A 5833-nucleotide genomic window follows, 5' to 3' on the forward strand; every position below is an offset into this window, starting at 1 on the left:
ACCCACCAAGGCTTCGTTTCAGCAGCTCATTGGCCGAAGGGTTTGATGACGGAAGATGCGTTTAATAAAATTGGAATTGACAGTGAATCTGTCGCTCCATTAATAACGTTAAGAATATTTATAATGACACTTTTCAATATTCTGTGGCGGATTTTTTTTTTATTGTCTAGACTATAATGTTTTAAATATTTTTAGCACTGTAAAATAAAATAAATAGATACAATAATTACACTTCTTATTCCTAAGTGGAAATGCAATCATGTCCTTAAACATTTTACATTGTGTCATGTTACAACCTATATGTTTATTAGGATTATAGGCTCTATGATAAACCACACACAGATTTGCATAGTACTGAAGTGGTTAAAAAAAAACAACAAAGTTTTGTTTTTACCAAGAAATTGCTGCCCACCCAAACTAACAGGGTGGGGAGAAAAGCAGGCAAAAGGATAATGGTAACTTTAGTGAGCATTTTCTATTTATTTTTTTTTTTTTTTTAAATGGGTTATCGTTTTGTCATGAACTCAACATACCTGGTATTTATGGAAAGTGGCAGAGAGGAAAACAATTATTTAAATATATTGATTTAAATGTATTCCCACCACTGACACATTGTTGTAAAGGAGAGAACAATTCTTTCTTGATGAGTGCACAGTAGAACTATTTGGTGCAGAACCAAAATGCTTTTCTTTAGAAAAAAAATAAATAAAATACAGACCTATAAAGACACATCCCCATACTGAAACATGATAGTAGCATTAAGCTACTAAGAAGTTTTTCTTCAGCTGAGTCAGAGCATTTAATCAGAGTTGATTGGGAGATTGTTGGAGGTACAGAGCCTGATCTAAGAAAGGAATCAGTTAGAGGTTAGGAAAGATTTAAAACTGGGGCGGAGGTTACCTTCCACTGAGACAATATTCTTAAACTTAAAGCTTGAGCTACAGTGAAATGGTTTAAATCAATTAATTAATAACTTAATGACAAGGAAATTCTACATCATCTTTACACTTTTTTTTCCTCAAATAAGTACACATTTATTTTGTATAAATGTCAAAATATGAAAAAAGTGTCATGTTTTAAGCACATTTTATATTAATCACAAAGAGTTAAAAATTTAAACAAACATTAAACAACACAAGTTAAATATTTTAACATATTTTTTGTGTTTGTGTTTGCCAGGTACAGCTTTGGCAAAGGTACACAACATATGAAACGTTCTTCACCTCATCATAATCAGAGAGAACTGAGTCTCCTTTATAAAACTTTGCTTTAGAACTAGTTTGTTTCTTTGAACATTTTTAAGATAAAGAGTTTCTTGTATGAAACTTTAGAATGCTGCTAAATGAGTCACATAATAAATGGGATTCATTCTTGTATATAGTCCGTGAAACTTTGCTGTGATTTGTTTTATAACAGAATTTTGTGTCCTTTATTCATAGGTAGGTGAATAAGAAATGGAGCAGAGAGAGAAGGGGAGGACATGCTGCAAACAGCCGAGGTCAGCAGCTGAATCTAGCCTCAACCAAAGAGCAAGTTTTAAATTATGAAACACATTTAAAGGTTATAACTACAACTTTTTTTAATCTAAATTATGAATAAAAAAATACATCTACTGAAGGTCTAGAGTGGTGAAGAAAAAAGTATTAATTTTTCTTGAAAAAAAAATAGTATTTGAATAAATATTTTATATATAGTGACAATTTCAAAAAACATATTTACTTACTTATCATTAGCAATGTGGTCATTAAAAAAAGATTCTGCACCAATAGGAATGATAGGTTTGATGATAGCAAAGGGGCTCAGAAGGCACCCTAAGTTTGCTGCTTGTCTTCTGAACAGATACATTAGAGTACCTGGCAACTGCTTGGCAAACAGTATGAAATGAATGTGCCACTTAATGGCTGGGAGGGGTTACCCTTGTAGCTATCACCCTTAAATATATGAATAAATGTGTAATGTGTGTTTGAGATAACTCTCTCATTTGAACAACCAATATCAGACATGTCAGAGGAAAATAAAATAACATTGGTCAACATTTTTAGTAGCCTCTAAGATCAAGCTTAATGCCATCCTGTAATATATTACAGTCAAACAAGACAAGAGATAATTAGCCAGTGACAAAAAAAGGATTTTTGGACATGTCACGTGAGGCTTTCCTATCTAAAAACACTGTAACCACTTTGTGGTAGCCCTATGCTGTGGCATTATTTTATGTGGTATGGTGTGCACAACTTAGATTGAATAATCAAGAACTAATTCAACAGTTAGTTGATTAAATTCATGTAAAATACCAATTCTTCAAGAAGACAGGCCCAAATCCAGTCAAAGTTGTTTGTTTTCTGTTTAACTTCAATAACATAATTCCAGCCAATATTAATAAGTATTTTTGTATAAATTTAGGACTTATATATAACTTTAAATCTGTTTGTATTAAAAAAAAAGTTCAAATAAGTAACAATCTGAAAACATAGTGATGATGAACTGTTTGTATTTCAGATTCTTAGCTCTGAATGTTTAGATTGCAAAGCCATTGTGTCAATAGCTTAGTTTCAACACTTTTCAAATTAACTCTTATTATTTGATATTAAGGTGAAAATATTTGGCATCTTTCATGTACCATGAGAACTCTCTGTATACAGACAGTATGTTATGCTACCCCTTTCCCTCATAAATCCCAGCCCAAGGCCATTCCCTCCATGTGTGACCTTTTCTTCAGTTGACACCATCATCCTTGCTCTCAAGGTGTTAGGATTTGTTGGATGTGACATGTTACTTGTGGTTCTGCCATCAATTATGCATAAATAATAATAGCCTCACCCAAATGCTGATTTGCAATGACACTTGCATTCCGACGGCAGCAACCTATAACTCAGTGCTACCTATTATTAATGCCTGGCCATGCCAGTTTTACTTTGTCATTTATTGCTTCATCTCCATACCTTTTTAAATATTCAACAACTGATGTATGTTCATTTACTGTCTGTGTTCTCTGCCCAGAAAAGGCCTGTAGCCTCTGGTGGAGGACGACGTAGTAAAGATGGTAGGCCAAGGTTTTGCTGTTTACTCAGGAGAATATGTGAAGTTGGGTTATTCGTGTCAAGCTTTTAAATAGTTACTGCATCAAAGCCCCCATATTTAAACCCTCATTTTAATATCAATTATGGCCCTTTTAACTAACCGGCTTATATCAAATTTTTGTTATTTTACTACATTAAATCCCAAATGGCAAAATTATAATAAAGTAATCAAAAATAATACACAAATTCTACAGAATGGCTAGGGTGGTGCAGAATAACAGTATATGAAAATTATTTTTTTAGAAATACATAAATGTTTGATTATGGTTACGACGCAAACATTTACAGACAAAGAAGAAAGCTCAGGTGTGGCCGGATCGTAGCAGCTCCTGGTAGAGCTAATAAATTGTTTTTTCTCTGTGTTGCAATGAGTTGCATTTCTCAGATTCAAGTCGAAAAACAAAACAAAAGAGAAACCAGTAAGGTTATAGATTGGTCAAGCTTTTTGCTGTCAGTTTAAGGAAGCAAAGGGGCTTAGAAGCCACTTGAAGGTTTCCAACATTCTACCGGACAGGGAAGTTAAATTTTTGGTTTTGTTAGTATTATCATAAGTGGACCTGGCAGTAGGCTGACAAACAGTACAGAGTGAGGGCGAACGAGCACAAGTGTGCCACTTACTGGCAGAAAGAAGTTAAAGTTGAAGCAATCACCTTTAAAATAAATAAATATAATACTTCTCTCAACTTTGATTATATATTTCCGACATCTTTCTTCCTTTCTCTCTCTTGTATTTTTGTGTAGATCAAGTCATTAAATGGGCTTCTTTAGCCATTAATTTGTTTAGTCCAACATACACCATAAACATTTTTGACCTAATGCCGGCTATGTAGACCAGGCTCCTGCTCTACCAGTAGTGAGACTGGATGCCGCACAGTAAAGGCTTCCTGACTCGGTACTCCTTAAGCGCCCCCACAAGACACCATGAAAGACCCAGTCGAATACCTTCTTCGGATCCACAAAGCACATGTGAAAAGGTTGAACAAACTCCTATGAACCCTCAAGCACCCTGCAAAGGGTGAGGAGCTGGTCCACTGTCCTATGCCTAGGACTAAAACCAAACCGCTCCTTCTGAAGCCGAGGTTTGACCATCAGCAAGACTCTCCTCTTCAGCACCCTGGCATAGGCCTTACCGGGTAGGTTGAGGATTGTGATTTTACATTAGTTTAAACACAATCTCTGGTCCCCGTTTTTATGCAGAGGATTGGAGAAAATGACCTACCACCTGAGGATCAAGTCCAAATACCTGAAACGACATTGGAGAAAGTGGGTTGATCGGCCTGGTGCCACGTACACTGATTGACATCCTTATGCTTTAACATGGTGTTCATTATTGACAATCTCTGACTTGTTCAGAGCTGGGGGTCCATTCCCCACTTTAACAGCAGGTGTCATGGGCGTTGAAGTACCCTAGCAGAGAAGAAGGCCTGCTACTCCATAATGCTGTTTGGCCCATAGGCCTAAACAACAGTTAGAGACCTACCCCCTGCCTGAAGGTGAAGGGATGTGACCCTCTCATCCATTGTCCATCTCGCCCATCCTCTCCCGGCAGGCCACTTCAGAGTATAACAGAGTCCAGCTAGGATTCAGAGCCCACGCTATGCGTGAAGGAGAGCCCGACTATTTTTAACCATATCGCTCCACCTCCTGCACAAGCTCAGGTTCCCTAACCCCGAGCGAGGTGACATTCCATGTCCCCAGAGCCAGTCTAAGCACCCACACATTGGGTCGCTGAGGCCTCCGCCTCTGACTGTTGCCCAATACTCTTCGCACCAGTTCCTCATGGTTCCCCTGCCAGTGGTGAGCCCACTGTGGGATAGACTTGCGTCACCCCTTTGGGCTGGCGTCAGCTGGGTCCCGCCAGGCGCTCACTGACGAACTGACCGAACCCCAGGCCTGGCTCCTATGTGGAGTCCGCCATATTGGGCAACTTCACGTGCCTTGATTTTTTTTTTATCATCATAGGGTCTTTGCAAACCGCTCTTTGTCTAAACTGTCACCCAGAGCCTATTTGTCTTGGGAGACCCTATCAGGGGCATATGAAACCCAGACAACAAAGCCTCTTTGATCATTTAGGCACTGAAACCCTTCCAACATGTTACGGTGGTGGTTCAACGAAAGGTTTACATTAACTTTTAAAACATATTTATTTAGCACAGTATTTTCTCATAGAGCAGAGCTTTAGGGGTGTTTTTGTCCTTCTTTGTCTTTTCAAATCTTTTCTAAATTGAGGCAGATGGCCAGTCACACCGAGCTGAATTCTGCAGTTTATTCTTGTTAGATGTGAATTGTTTCAATAAATTGTTGCAACATATTGTACATACTCTATTTTTTCAAAGATAACAACATTATGCAACTAATTGCCTAATAATGTCATTGATTGGACTGATTGCTGGAACAATAATCACTCTGTACCATATGCAGGGCTTCCTTATATACAGAACCCTTTACTGGTTTGCACAATAAACAGAGTTTGACAGCACTATACCGTCATATCATTAAATTTTTTTAAAATGTGAAGCCACATTTATGTTTAAACTGATCAAGTTATCTATTTTTAATAAAAACTGGATACTCATGTCTTGTAATGTGCCAAGAAATTATATTATTTTAGACCTGTGCCACTTAAATGAGCGGGAAAAAAAATCTGAATTAAAACACAGGTTGTGTGTGTATATATGTAGATAATATAAACATATGACTGTATGTTAGTTACAGTTCCAACATTCAGTTTTTTTTATATCCAATTATATATCATA

Source organism: Cyprinodon variegatus, unplaced genomic scaffold, assembly GCF_000732505.1.
Source record: "Cyprinodon variegatus isolate N-32 unplaced genomic scaffold, C_variegatus-1.0 Scaffold176, whole genome shotgun sequence".
Taxonomy (NCBI): Eukaryota; Metazoa; Chordata; class Actinopteri; order Cyprinodontiformes; family Cyprinodontidae; genus Cyprinodon; species Cyprinodon variegatus.